This window comes from Nyctereutes procyonoides, unplaced genomic scaffold (genome assembly GCF_905146905.1).
Source record: "Nyctereutes procyonoides isolate TBG_1078 unplaced genomic scaffold, NYPRO_anot_genome, whole genome shotgun sequence".
Lineage (NCBI taxonomy): Eukaryota > Metazoa > Chordata > Mammalia > Carnivora > Canidae > Nyctereutes > Nyctereutes procyonoides.
The window spans coordinates 9,624,890-9,640,737 of NW_026575120.1; the positions used below are offsets into that span (position 1 = coordinate 9,624,890).

Sequence of the window (15,848 nt, forward strand, 5' to 3'; positions counted from 1 at the left end):
CCAGGTAGGGTATGATTGCTCTAATCAAGGTGAAATGAGGATGAGAAGTTCTTATACCTTTTATAGTTTTCAAGTGCCACTTGTAGATCTAGTGATCAAATCTGGGGGCTGACATAATAAACTCAGAGAAAGCACAGATTTAGAGTTCACTTCTATAGCTTCAAGGATTAGGGAAAAAGTATTTCTAAGCAACCTCCCTATGAACTCTCCAAGATAAATGTGTTCCTGATTAAGGCTATATACTTTAAATGAGTTGTTTAAATATTATGAAATTACTGTGCCGTTGCATAGAGAATAGTTACCTGTCATAATCCATAAAGATGCATGTAGGTGTCTAGTTCAGAAGTTTTTTGGAATATCTGATTCTCTCATTTTCTTTCTTTTCTCAAAAGGATATTTTTTAGACCCAGCACTGCCTCCTAGTTAACTATTATTTTGGATATGAAGGGTGGGAATTCAAACCACGTAGGTAACAAAGCAGATGCCACCCATTATAGCACTTCTCATAAAAATATAAAAATTCTTGTAATTTACATATGTCTTCTTCTATGAGATTCCAGATTTTCCTGAAGAGAAGTTAAGTCTTATTTCTCTTTAATTTACCTAGCAATGTAAGCAAATATATATATTTATAATGTATAAAATGTATAATTAGTTATATATATACTTATATGTATACCAAATGTGTGTGTGTATGTGTGTGTGTGTATATATATATATATATATATATATATATATATATATATATTTACTAGGAAGAATTAATGGAGTGGGCATTAATTTTTTTGTAAATGCTGAACAACCTTTGGAGAGAAGGGCACCCCAAGAGCATTTGTAATATTTCTGAAAATGTTGTGCCCAGATCACCTGTTTCAGAATCACCTGGGATGTTTTTTGGAGGAGTGCGTTTGTAGACTTGTCTTTGACTGCAGTGATTCAGAGTCTTTACTAAGGTCTGTGACTATTTAATGTTCATTTTGGTAAACTTGCCCCAGTGACGTATGTGTACACAAGCTTTGAGAACCTCTGGCCTGGGGCTGGGAGCCTGCAGACATTGGCAGATCCCTTCTGTTTGCAGATATTTCTGCTGTAACTCTATGCTTGAATTCCTGGGGAAGAAACAACAACAACCACCAACCTTATTTAGCACAATTGCACACTAAAAATAATGAGGCTTCTAGGAAAAGTAGGCCTAGGTGAAGAAGGAAGACTTATGGAACTGGAAGTAGAGCATCAACAAGAATAATAATGGTCCTGATGAGAAACTGTAGCACAGTGAAAGCTCCAAGAGTACTTGTTCTCAACGACTTCGCTGAATCTTTATACCCTTAAACCTGAGGCTGTCCTTGTTTTGCAGACCTTGGTCCCTTGAACATTCTCTTCTAGCAGAGAATAGGTATTTTAACCTATTCATTTTTTTTTTTAAGTTTGGCACATGCTATCTCTATAGCACTTCTTACAAAAATGGGGAAATCCTTTCTGAAGTTTTTTCATCTGTACCGTTAGCTTCTCCAGATAGCTTAACACAGTGGGAAATGTAGCAGTTCTAGAAGCCATGAAACCAGCCATGACTTTCAGTGCACATCTGTAGAGTATTAGCTTTCTTTTCATAAGATTTTCATGTATCACTAAGGCTGTCTCTTTAATCTTGTCCCTTAGAAGAAGAAAGTTTGTCCTTTAGCCCCTCAAATCATTAATGTGCTGATAGCATGCCCTTACTTAGGACCTACTTATTACATTAACACATCCTATAGCAGAACCATTATAAAAATTTTGCTTTATTCGGCAGCCCGGGTGGCTCAGTGGTTTAGCACCGCCTTTAGCCCAGGGCGTGATCCTGGAGACCCAGGATCGAGTCCCATGTTGGGCTCCCTGCATGGAGCCTGCTTCTCTCTCTCCTGTGTCTCTGCCTCTCTCTGTGTGTGTGTCTCTCATGAATAAATAAATAAAATCTTAAAAAAAAATTTTTTTTGCTTTATTTATTTGGTTTACATTTTGGTACATTCTTAAAGTTTGAATCCTTGCAGGTACTTTCTAATGATTCAATCAAAGAGATCCACTGCATTGGACCTCAGTTCTTAGGAATGGCCTTCATGACCTGTCTAGAAGCATGATCTAGGTTACATTCTTGAGAGTCATATTTCTATAGTTTATAACTTGTTTCAAGGTGATCTTTCCCCTTTTATAGATAGGTTTGCTGCATGTTTTTGGTCCCATCACAATTTCCTTTTGTGTTATGTAATACATTTGAGGTATACCAAAGTTATGGAAGAAATAGCTTCCTTTAGAAACAGAAATTAGGTCTTGAACTAAGATACATGATTCTCAAGTGATGGATTTCATCAGACATCAACCCCGAAGTGAATGTAATGTTAATCTCTAAAGTCTTATTTTGAGGATTTTAGTTTTTATTTATTAAAATGCCTAAATAAGTATATTTTCTAAACTAAAGTAGAAAATTATTGCTATTAAATAATAAAGTCATGAAGAAAATAATTTCATTTTATTGCCTTAACTGTCAAATTTAAGCACATTTCTACCAATTTTTCGGTTTGGGTTTTGGAAAGCCTTGGAAAATTCTGTAAAAGTCCTGTTTTCTTTCTTTCTTTTGGTATGTTATTACCATTGGGATGCTAGTATTCATAAAATATTTTTAAATCTAAAAGTTTGGTCAGTGACTCTCTGCTTATAAATTCTTAAAACAAAGTGTACAAAAAGGAGAAGAAAACATCTCCCTGACTCACTCCGGAGCTTAACGGTATGTAAGATGACTCAACCTCTTCATTTTATGAGCAGGGAAGAGAAGCCAGAGAGAGAGAGAGAGAGAATATGGTTGATGGGGCCTCAACTGGTTGAGGTCAAGTCTCTGGATTTGAACTTGAGCTCCTGAATTCCTAATGGATTTTAGTCTCTGTGCCTTGGGGTGTATGATTCCTTTGATGTGGAGCTTTCTCTTGGACCCTGAATGGAAGGATATTAAAGGTGAAATGATGCATAGCTGGGCTCTACTCACCCTGGTGTATTCATTTTTGTAAATTAGGTCCTTTATACCATTTTCATGAGATAGGGTTTCACAGTTCTTAATATTGGAAAATTAACACAATTCATTTCTCTTTGGGAACTGTAAAAGTTTTCTACTGCCGCTGTAACTAATTACCATGAATTTAGAGGCTAATAACAACTCACATTTATTATCTTAAGAGTTCTGTAGGGTAGAATTCTGAGACAGATTGCACTGGGCTAAAGTGGTGTTACCAGCGCTGCATTTCCCTTCTGGAGGCTATGGGAGGGAAGCCGTTTCCTTAGCTTTCCCAACTTCCAGAGGCTGCCTACACATTTTGGATTGGAGCCTCCTTCTTCTGACTTTAAAGTCAGCAACATTGCATCTCTGGCTGTTCTTTGACCACAGCGGGGAAAGGTTACCTGCTTATGAGGATTCACATGATTATGCACATGGGTGCACTGGATAATACAACATAATCTTCTCGTGTCAAAGTCCTTACCTTAATCCCACCTGCAAATTCCCTTTGGCTGTAAAAAGCATCTTATTCACTGGTTCCATGGGTTAGGATGTAGACATCTTTGGAAGTCGTTAATTTGCTGGCGACCAGAATGGATATGCTTTCATTGGTCTCAGCTCTAAGTGGGCAGTAATTTTAAAAACTTCATATTAATTTAGAAAGCTTAATAAACAACCAAACAAGGACCTAAGTAATGATATAATAAGAATAGCACCCATATTGTTGCATGTTTGCCTTGTGACACACAGGGATGCTAAGTACATTAATCACATTATCTTGTTCCATTCTTTTCACAGCCCTCTGAAGCTGGTTCTATTTAATCTCATTTTACATTTTAGGAGACTGAGGCTAGAGAATTTTGCTAATTTACTAACGGTTGCATAACCAGCATATGGCAGAGTAAGATCTGAATTTATGTCTGTCTGTCTCGGGCTTTTTACTAGGATACTTCATGGCTTATATTTAGTACTAAAGTGGTAAGAGTATAACATGGTGTAATGAAGTATAGAGGATATGACTTCTGTAGAGAACGCCTGTCTAGTCAATAGTTGTTTTAATAAGGAAAATAATCTGTTACCATGGATATAAGTTTTCAAGATGCCATTTTACCCATTAGCCATGTTTGGCTGATTAATATCAGTAGGTTGTATATAGATTTAGTGATCACTTCTCAAAGTCTCAATTTGAATAGAAAAGGCTATATTGCATGATGAAGTGGAAAGGATAGTTACTAAAGCGATTTTTAGTGCTCTTAAATTGCAAAGATAAAGAATTTATTTCACAAATCCCGCTACTGCCTAAATGGCTAATAAGGTCTTCCTCTTCCTGCCCTCACCCCAGGCTGTACTCCAGGAGGGTAGGGATCTTGTTTTCCTTATTCAGGTCTGAATCTTGAGTGCTTAAAACAGTGGTATCTATTTAGTAGATACACTAACACGTGTTGCAAGAATGGAAATCAGGAAATGTCTAAGAGAATAAAGCCAGGTATCTATAAGAATGAGCTAGGAGTTTCAAAGATAGGACAGAGTTCCCATATGCCCCTCATCCACATCCAGTGTTGCATTCCCTTGGTATATTGATCAAAACCAAAAATTAATATTGGCATAATACTACTGCCTAACTACAGGCCTTCTTCAGATTTCACCCTCATAAGTACCCTTTTCTATGATGAGATGAGATCACGTATGAAAGCACTTTGTAAACAGTAGGCTAAGTGCTAGTAGTACATGAAATGCCATCAGACTCTGCCCGGTGTAGGTCATAGATGGTGAAAGTTGCCTTTTATGAAGGCAGCTTTAATAACCTAACCATGAGCTCTGTTTTAGTTCCATCCATGAATGTAATTACTTATGAATCTGCAATTTTTTTTTAAAGCTGTTATTGATGTAGTGCTTATTGTGTGCTTGTGAGTGTCTCCTGTTCAAAGTACTTGGTCCAGTGCCCTGGTTCTCTCCTTCCGTCCTGTGTGAGGCAAATCTGCCTTGCAGGTGAGGGGCTGAGTCTCACCTGGGACCAAGGAAGGAATGCGCTGGGTTGGAGTAGGAAGCTGTGCTGACTCCAGAACCTACTTTTTCCTCCTGTGTGCTGCTTCCGGAGTCATTTTCCTGTACAGACTTCCAGTATAAGCATTTTTCCAAATCATACTTCTTACTGTGCAAAAGTTCATTTCCTTTTTTTATTCTAAAATGACTTCCTTCCTGCTTGAGGGCTTTGCATGTGTTGTAATATTCTATGAATCTAAACTTTTTTTTTTTTGAATCTAAACTTTTGATGGTGTTAAGGACTGTTGCTTTCCTTCCTTGGCCTTGTATCAGTCTTGAGGATTCTATGATGTTTAGTCTGTTCCTATACATTGGCAGCCTTTCCTTTTGAACATTTTAGTGATCCCTCTTGATAGCTTCCAGCTGCCCTTTTTTTTTTTTGGTGGGGGGAGGGGGTTCTTAAGGATACACCAAAGCGATATGTGTTTTTTTTTAGGTGTTAATTATGTAATTTTGTGCCTTCTGCATTGTAGGAACTAATGTTTTCTAACTTTTCAGATGGTTTATAGGTAATGGCAGTCGAATCGGCACTAATAATGATAACTCATTTTTTTTCAAGACGCAAAATGTTTTTGCTATCATTTTTAAATTAGATTTCCCCAACTGTATGAAATAGATAAGGCTGAGGCTACTCCCCCCCACCCTTTTTATACACAAGATTATTGAGGTTCACAGTAATTATGTGACTCCCTAATCCCACAGACCAAGCAAGTGCTGGACCTCAGGTTTGCTGACTCTCCATTCTTACCAGTTAATAGAGAACCTCAGAAACTAGAGAGAGAAGGGCAGGACACTTTGCATGGAGTTAGGGATTTAAAATCATGGACTAGAAACTATTAGCAGAGACTCTAATTCAGCTCCTTTTAAAGAAAAACAAACAAAACTAAAAGGTATTTCTAGTGACCTGCCAGTCCCTATGGAGGAAAGGAAAGCTACATGTTGATGTGCTAATAAGTACACTTCATTTACGTTTCTTTTGTGTACTGTTTGTGAATCTTAGTGCTGGGAAGATGTGATTGCAATTTAGGCACCAAAGGTTTATCTCCGAATGTGTGGGAAGCAGCTCACTTTTATTTTCAAAAGATGCTTTAATGTGTTTGTTTTTTAATGTGAAATAAGGGAAGCCATGAATTTTAAATCTTAGAGAAAAGAGAGAGAGAGAGAAGTGTGTCTGTGTGTGTATGTGTGTGTGTGTGTGTGTGTGTGTTGTCTGAAACATACTACTTTGGGTCTAATCACAGTTTGACTTGTGAGGACTGTACAGGAAAGCATCCCAACCTTGGAGCTCTGTAAGATTGGTGACAAAATTAGATGGTTTTACATGATCAATGATGTGGCCCAGGTTTTCTTACTGTGTACAGTCTGTTACATTTGACTCTGGTCATTTTCCACCTCTTTACCAAATTCATGACCCTGGGAACCCGGAGATAAGAAAATCGCCTTCCCTGGTCTTTCCTGTGGGGTAGGAGCAAAATGATAAGGATTCAATTGTTAGGTTGCCTGCTGACCTGCTTAAAAATGCAAAGAGCTACCCAAGCTTTAAAGATCCTCAGAAAGTCAGATGTGAGTCCTACTGAAGAAGGGATGCAAGGCTGGTTATTTAAAACCATAGTATACAGAGTGGAGAGAAATTTACCTTTGATCTGGTGCGCTGCCTTTCAATCCTGGCATGTACCTTTCAGTGTCATCCAGTTTAATTAGTTATCTGTGAATAAAAAGGAAAAATCAGAAATGTGTGGCTGCTAGGAAAGTTGATCTGTCTACATAACAAAGAAGTAGATTTTAGATGTCCTGAAAGGATGCATTTATTTTATGGTTAGCGCTGCAAAATTTTCTTCTTCACCAAAGGAATCATTTTGAAATGGCCATGTGAAAACTAGATCATGGGGAACTAACATGGGTAGATCAGTGAAGCATCATTGCTCACAAGCGATGCTTTAGGTTTTATGCAATGTTTAAAAGTCTTCACATAGTTGTCACCGTTTAAAATTAATTATAATTGAGGGCTAACTCACCTTACCCGGGAATTTTATCTGGTTTAAAACACCTATCTATATAATTTCCATCTTTCATTTTAGTGATATCAGTTAATTAAATGATCCTAATTCAATTTGAACAAAGAAATAATGGTTATGAAGGTAAATATTAATGCATCAAGGTCATGCTAATGTGCTAAATTTACGTAAGCAATAAACACATCAGAAGAGAAAAGCCTGGTTCCAATAAGAAAATAAATACAATATCAAATTTTCAGTAACTAGATACTTCTCCATTTCTCTGTTTTTAAGTGATGTATTGGAGAGGGATATGGCAGGTATGTGCAACAAATGAACGAAAAAGCCCTGCTTTTTGACAACAGAAGAGATCAAATTTATAAACTTAATGTCAAATGAGATTTGCTCTTCATCGGTTAGTCAAAGTGAGATGGATCCATGTTAACCCTGTGTATCGGTGGCCTTACATGAAGCTGGTGGGACATCTTCTATTCTGTCCATGAGTGAGATGCTCCTGTAATTGGGGCCAGCTGCTGTGACAGCATTAATTAGGCAGCCCTGTTGAACACTTACCTTAAGCTGCCAGCAACTGCGCCGTGATCTACTCCAGCACCCATCATCACGGTGCGTTGCCTTTACACCTTGAAAGGACAACATTAATCTGTTAAGACCCTCTTGTTGCCGTATCCTCACATGGGGGCTATTGAGTTTCAGTGAACCTGGAGTGAGAGAGAGCGTGGTTTACCCTTGTGGCATCTGGCGGATGGCAGCAGTCACACAGTTCAAGAAACTTGTGTTGGTTTACCAACTTCAAGGGTTCTGTCTTGTTTGATTTCTCTATAAATCATCAAAGTAGCTTAGAAAATTCAGCAATTTGCATATCTACTTTCTCTCTCAGACTTTTTTTTGTCCTCGGACTATGTGCAGAAATGATCTGCCACGTGTTATATCCCAGATTTAATCAGAAAACTATGGTCATTATTAATATATCAATATATTAAATCTGATATTTGACCAATGAGCATATCCAACACAGCAAATAATTGTTTGTTGCCTTGTAGTTAAGAGTAGGAGCTCCGGAGGGGCACCTGGGTGGCTCAGTGGCTGAGCATTGGCCTTCCGCCCAGGACGTGATCCCGAGGTCCTGGGATCAAGTCCCACATTAGGCTCCCTGCAGGGAGCCTGCTTGTCCCTCTGCCTGTATCTCTGCCTCTCTGACTGTGTCTCTCATGAATAAATAAATTAAATGGTTTTGTTTTTGCTTTTTTTTTTTTTTTAAAAGACAGGAGCTCTGGAGTCAGACTTCTGGGGTCCTGATCCTGGTGCCAAATATACCAGCTGTGTGACTGTAGGAGGTGGCTTTACGTCTCTGTTTCTGTTTGTAAATTGGGAATAACGATAGTGATACATATCTCCTGGAACTTCTATAGAGCTGAAAAAGAGTGGACATAAAGTTCCTGGAACAGTGCCTGGCACTGTAGGTACTCGAGAAGTGATAGCTGGTACTATTCTAAAGGAGTTAATGTTGAAAGTACTGCGGGGGCCTTATTTTAACTTCATCGGACAGACTTTTGGAACACTCTTACAGTAGTTTTATAATTTTATCGTTGGCCCTCGACTTACAAAATCCTGGGCACAGAATTACAGAACCGTATGGAAGAGGAAGATTGCTAATTTCAACAAACATAATATCAATTTTCAGGCCGAAAAATTCTCTTACCTAATAAATCTGCACTTATTTTCCCCTGTAGAATTTTGCAGTGTTGTAAATCTCTCACAGACATACGTGGAGAGGTGATCTGGTTTATATAGCTTATTATGAGAAACAGAAAGTTACCACGGTGGCTATGGAATGGAATAATCGGTCCCATTTTTAGTTTTCTGTCAATAGGACCTTTTCCTGCCTTCAATTCAAGCTGCACAAAAGCACCCCTGCTGGAGGGGAAAGTCCTGGGTTTAAATCCTGGTGTGCAGCTTGTTAGCCTTATGACATCAAGCAAGTTCAAGTTCCAGCATTAACTACTGCCCCTCCCCATAGCCTCACCTGCAAAATGAAATGATTACCCACTTTGCATGAAATTCATGCAAGAACTTTTTACAGAGAAATGGTAAATTTCTCTGGGGATATGCGTTGACCATAAACATAAGAGCACACTTGCTAGTTAAGGGAGCTAACTTAGACCTTGTGGGCTGGGGTCATCAGTGAGGACAATCAATTTTGATTTGAAGGCGAGGAGATAATATTTTAATGTGTGTGCTCCTCTTGCTGGAGTGGGTGAGCACCTGGTCTCTGGGGAGGCTCCTATATAGGACACTGAGTGGCCCAGGAAGGACCGTGGTTGTGATGACCGGCATCCTCACTGAGGCCGGGTTGGAGCAAAGAACGCTCAAACAGTGATGACCAGAGAAAAGAAGTATCAGAGAACAGGAACATTTTCAAGTAGAGACTACTATTTATTTGATGATTTTTCCAGATAAATTTAACACCTTCTATTCTTTGGTGTCACATGGCAGGGAGTATAAAGAGTCCTAATCCGGTGGAATGCATTAAAACAAAAAGTCATGTCACTGGGGTCCTTCCATTCCGAATAATAAAAAGTCTTTTGAGAAGGTAGGCGTTGTCTCTGGATTAGCTTTTGGACCTGGGTCTCTGCTTTCTCAGAATCTTCTAGATCCTTTGTTCTGCTTACTCTTTCAGCAAGCTCTTGAGGTTCTGCTTTGAGCCAGGTCCCTAAGATCCTATGTATCTTGCCTCTGATAAATGTAGACATTTGGATGTTTGAATAAAGTGCCAATTGAAATGGACACACATGCACACAAACACGCCGCCACCACCACCACTACCACCACCACCAATAAATAGCCTAATCCTTCCAATCATGACTGTGGCCACCTACTAATAACTTGTTTTTACATCTCCTGATCTGGTAGAGATAGATTCCTTAAATGATCAATTCCTCTTTCTTTACATGTGTTTTCTTCAGTGCTGCCTATTGGGCATGGTATTCAGATATACAATGTGCTTGTCATTCTTGAGGGGTCTTAGAATATACATACCTTTTGATGTGCTGATTGTGGCTCAAATTCTCAAATAGGGCATTTAGCAGAATCATACTGTCTCATTCAACTTGTAACAGTTAACTGTGAGAAGTGAAACTCTGAGCCCATCCACATGTAAGAATTCCTTCCGATGGAAACTGCTATGTTTGGGAAGTCAAAGTTAACCACAGTAAGAAGCCAACTGTTGTGAATATTGGAAGTAAGATGTTGAAACATTGCCCCCAATTTTATTGTTTTATGTTGTGTAATGACCTGTTCCATGTGTAGTTATGAGGATCAGTAGGCTCATAAAGGTGTGATTCAATAGTGCACATGCACATCCTTGCACCATATAAGGAGTTGGGCACAGAGGGCCTGGATCGCTCAGTCGGTTAAGCATCTGCCCTTCGGCTCAGGTCATGATCCTGGGGTCCTAAGATCAAAGCCCACGTTGGGCTCCCTGCTCAGCAGAGAGTCTGCTTCTCCCTCTCCCTGCTGCTCACCCTGCTTGGGTTCTCTCTCTGTCAAATAAATAAATAAAATCTTAAAAAAAAAAAAAGAATTTGGACACAGACCTGCTAAAATGGTATTTCTGGAGTCCAGCTATCTTAACCATACTTTGAAGCATATTCCTAGTGTGTTTTCTGGTTAAGCTTGCTTTACTGCTGATGATAACAGAGTCAGCTTGAGAATACATTACAATAAAACCTTGAATTTTATAGTGACTTTGTCTCACTTGAAGGCATCCACATGTTTTATCTCACCCGCCAAATATCTTTGCTGAATACACAGGGACAAATAGCAGGCCCATTTTAGCTCACAGGGGACTGTAGTTAACTAGAATCCAGAACAGTCTATCTGAAGCACTGGCCAGTGTGAGCACTGAGTCTCTACTTGGGGCAATAGATAGTGACCTTATTGGTTAGTTCTTACCAAACTTCAGACCACTAGCTGCATCAGTAGCAGGACTGGTAGTCCAAGGAGTATTCTGAAATACCATCGCCACCGGAACTTGCTGCCTTTGACACAGCTATATTTACAAATTTTAACCTGATAAGATACATTTTCCCAGTCAAGCTTATTAAATCTGTGAGCACAGCTCAGAAGACCAGCTGGCAAAGGATAAACTTTATCTACCCTGTGCCTGACCATAATAATCTTCTCTGTAAGGTGGTTCAACAAGGGAGAAACATGATCGGGAAAGGAATCTTGGAGGCTTTCTTCAGTAATTTATTTACCACTAACGTGACTACGAAAAAGGGACATCCTTCCACTTAGAGGACTGATTGATGATATTCGTGTGGCTTTCATTAACTAACAACCAATTTTCACGGTGCAATCTGCACGTGTGTGATGTCAGGCTTTTAAACGGTTGTGTGGAGGGGAAGATTTCTCTGGGATTGCAGCTGAAAGCTCGCTGGTATCTGATAATATTTTGCAGGTTTCCTGTTTAATTTGTTCAGTGTGGTGAAGCTCTTCGGATGAACTGCACAGTCAGACATGTAGAGTAATGATAGGAGCTCGCTCTGCACTGTCAGATCCTTCACAGGACAGCAACAACAACTTATCTAGTGTCACATGCTGTCAGCATATCTTGGTTCTATACACATGCTAAAACTTGTTTCCTGACCTTAACAATACAGTACAATATTTGATACAGCAGCACTGAATATATTTTTTAAAGCACGTGCCCAGTAGACGATTAAAACAGGAGGATCGCTTAGATGAATAGTTCCTTATACATATTTATTTCACCTTTAGTGCAAATATTTATTCACACATTAAATTGTTGGAATAAATGAACACATTGCCTGAAGTTTTCGTGTGGTCGGAATGTAAAATAAAGATTTTGGGATTATTGCCACAATTTTGTTCTACATTGTGCGACATCAAATAAGGAAGGTAGAAGTTTATGGATGCTTGGGTGGCTTAGTGGGTTAAGTGTCCCAACCCTTGGTTTTGGCTCAGGTCACAATTTCAGGATCCTGGGATCAAGTCCCACATGGGGCTTTAGTCTCAGTGGGGAGGCTGGTCAGTATTCTTTCTCCCTCACCCTCTGCCCCACTCCCACTCATACGTGCTCGCTCGCTCTATCTCTCTAAAGAAAGAAAAATAGAAAATCTTTTTAAAAAGCCACGGAAGTGCAAAAACAGACTTTTTAGTGTATCTAGTATACCTACATGCTTTGAGTTAGAGTCAAAAGAGTGTGTTTGTGATCTTTTAAAGGCTTTAAGACACTTAAAGCCAATAAAAAGAAATGCCTGTAAAGTGTGTGGTATTGCTCTGAGGGTTTGGAAGTTTCTCTTTTAAAGGCTGCTCTTTATTGCACTTTACTGTCTGTCTCTGTTGATACATTTCTAAGGGTGTAGATACATTCATATTAAGTTTGAAATAGATTTCGGCCAAGACTACCTAAAACTTGCTCTATCCTTAAATTATTTTAAGGTGTGGAACTACTCTGCCCCTCCAGAAACACATTGAAAGTGAAATTTTGAATGGTAGGCAGACCAAATACAATTAAATCGCCTCCTAGATTCTCAGAACACCTACTGCATTCGAAGCATTAACTTAGCATTGTTTACCTTGAAGCAATTTACTATTATCCAGGGATTGAAAGGCAAATACTTTTGTTTTTTGCAGTTTTAAAATCCAAGTACTCAATTAAAAAAATATTGCCCCCCAGTTTAAGAATGATCCCTGGCCTTACAAACTTCTAAGTATTAGAAAGTACTTGATGGAATAGATTTTTGTTAATGAAATAAATAAGATTATTTCATGTGAGTAAATCATTGACTGGGAAACATACATAGTAAAATGTTTTCCATTAAAATATGGTGATTATTTTATAATTTGATAAAAGAAAGTTTCTTAATCTATGCCATTATGTATAGATGAGAATAACTGCACCATCATTGGCACTCAATTATTAGTTTGCATTTTTGTGAAGAATCTGAAATATTCACGGCTATTCTATTAGTGTGGTCATATAAGGAGACAGAGAAGAATTTATGTTGTTGCCCAGTCTCCAGGAGACTTGAATTTGGGCTCTACCAAGAATGAGTGAGGAAGGTTGTATGCTGCTTCTGTAGAAGGTACCACTGACAATAGAACACCCGTGGACCAAGGATGCAGTTGTGTGGGTCTGTTCATGGTATACAGATTTGTTTCTGCATTTATGCTCCGGAGGATTTTTTGAGTTAACTCCTTGAAAGAGCTGTTCTCTGAAAAGTGAGATATCCTCATGTCATAGATGGTGACCCTTGAAAGGTACAGCAGGGACGTTTTTACAAGTAAACTTTCAGGATTGCAAAGTTAGAGTAGCTGGGAACTTCTGTACTTCCGGTGGACTTGTAACTGTGTGCAAGGGGAGGAGCTCAGGCCAGTCGATGGAGATATACCAGAACCCCAAACACTAAGAAATGTTTATACAGAGTCAGCTTAAGGAGTGGATATTTTAACAAAGAAAGACTTAGAGCTGAGGGTCTCTGCAGCACTACATCACAGATGATCTCTTAAAGACAAAAGATATGTGGGTCTTTCTTTGCACATGAAATGCCAAAGGAAAGGATAAATGTTGACCTACCAGATGAGTGGTTGTTTCCTTCCCTTTGGGGAGGATTGGAGCCCCAAAGTCATGGGTATGAGGTTGAACCATATGAAGATTTCAGTGCTGGCCCAGTAACAGAATTTAATTGGATGATATGGTTTTAGGAGATATATTTGCGAATTAAAACTCCAATATTCCCAAGAATCTCCTTAATGACTGCAAACTTAACCAAAATTTTAAAATTTCATTAAATCTTGAGCGTTTTATTGAACTGCAGTGAGAGCAGATGAAAAAGGCAAGAAAACAGAGAGAAACCAAGATTCCTCTTTTTCTTGCTATGTGTTTATGTGCATATGTATGTATATATTCCCTTATTTACTGAATTGTTTGAAACTTGATTGTAGACATCATGACATTTCATCCCCAGTACTGCAGCAGATACCACCTAAGAACACAAGGACCTTCTGTGTAACCACAGTGTGGTGACCACACTTGAGAAATTTCATGTTGATATGATACCTTGATTCCGATTTCCCCATGAGTCGCAATATCTTTCAGAGAGTTTTCTGTGATGCATGATTCAGTGATAGCTACACATTGCATTTATTTGTCATGTCTTTTAATCTCCTTTCATCTCCCATCAGTTCTCACAGTTGGTCTTCTGTGGTCATTTATGACATTAGTGCTTCTGAAGCCCGGACGAGTTGTGTTGCAGAATATTCCTCCATTTGAATTTGTCGGATTGTTTTCTCATGTTTGAGATTCAGATTCTAAATGAATAAACAATAGATAGATAGAGAGGTAGACAAGAGGGGAAGGAGAGATAGGAGTGAGAAAGGGAAAGAGAGAAAAGGAAAAAGATGCGCATGATTTGATGAAAATTTGTTCAAACTAAAGAATCCAAAGTCTAGTAGGTTTCTATTGAGACAGTATTGATAAGCAAGTGTGTGGAGTGGTGGGTGAGGGTACATGGTGCTTTATTGAGAGTTAAGTATTTCTGAAATAGTACAGTGAAAACCTTTTGCTTAAAGGCAAGGGAATAAACCTTGAGAGTTTCGGTTGTGTGCTAAGTTAAATGTAAAACTCAGTGAAAACCAAAAAATATCAAACCTGTTCTTTTAGTTTATATGTAAAATAGCGAGGCAATTTATTTTTCTTAATATATGTAAGCCCGTTTCTTTCATGTCATTTAGCTCCAGCAAATTTGTTTCTTTAAAACCCTCTACTGGGCTCACAAAGTGGAAGATGATCTTCAAGAGTTAATGAGAACCTACAGACACTATTCCAGATAGATGAGAATTTAGTCTGTTTTTAAAAGCCTCCAAAACAGGGATTCATGGACCCCATCCTAAAAAGAAGACTCCTATAAAAATCTGTTCAGAAGTAAATCTTATTTTCAAGCTGTCAGAAAACAAGAACCAGATAAAATCATCAGATATCAAAGGCAAAGAACAGCTGAAATGAGTTTTCTATCTTGCCACTGTATCTTCACATTAAGTGCCTACTTCACCTCCTCTCCTAGCCTCTAAATAAATACAAAGGGCACATGTAATTTTAGGAGCTCTGCTAAGAAATCACAATGTTCAGATGGTTTTTGCTATAATTTATAGGAACCTTCCTCTGCTTGTTCTTGACATTTCTTTGGATTTACTTGGTAAAGGCAGACTTGTAGAAAAACAAACATACCCTGAGTAGGAAAGGTACTTCATTTCCTGTTGGAACATGGCTCTGATTGCTGTCCTTGGAGTCCTGGTCACCATACCCAGTGAATAATTACACTCTGGATCAGGGAAGGGCAGTCTTACTTGTCGTGGTTTGTTTTCTGGGATTTTCTGTTACTACCTGAACTGGAGCGGAAGTGGACTTGGTAGTTGGCTTCTCTAAGACTCAGTGGACACAGAATTGTTGAGAACTCAGGTTGTGTGATGTTGGTTATTAAGTGAAATGTTGTATGCAGAGGAAAGTCCATTCATTATACTTTTGTTTTTTTTTAAAAACCTTTTATTTTGACAAAACCAGGCATGCTGTATTGAATCCCATAACCAAATGGCATGCGTACCTGTTGCTTGACTTCTGTGATGATCAACTAGCTTCTTGGGAAATTTGTTTCATTTTTATGCCTACCCATTCCCTACCACCATTTTGTTTTAATGCAAATCTCAGTTATTATAACATTTGATTCCTGTCAAATTGACAATTTGACATG

The 15,848-nt window shown here is 38.6% G+C and overlaps 1 protein-coding gene across 3 annotated transcripts in view; it reads left to right on the plus strand.

Moving 5' to 3' along the window:
* NRG1 (neuregulin 1) overlaps positions 1–15,848 on the plus strand; it is a 1,074,849-nt gene that overhangs the window by 886,035 nt on the left and 172,966 nt on the right. The gene's annotated exons all lie outside the window — the stretch shown is intronic.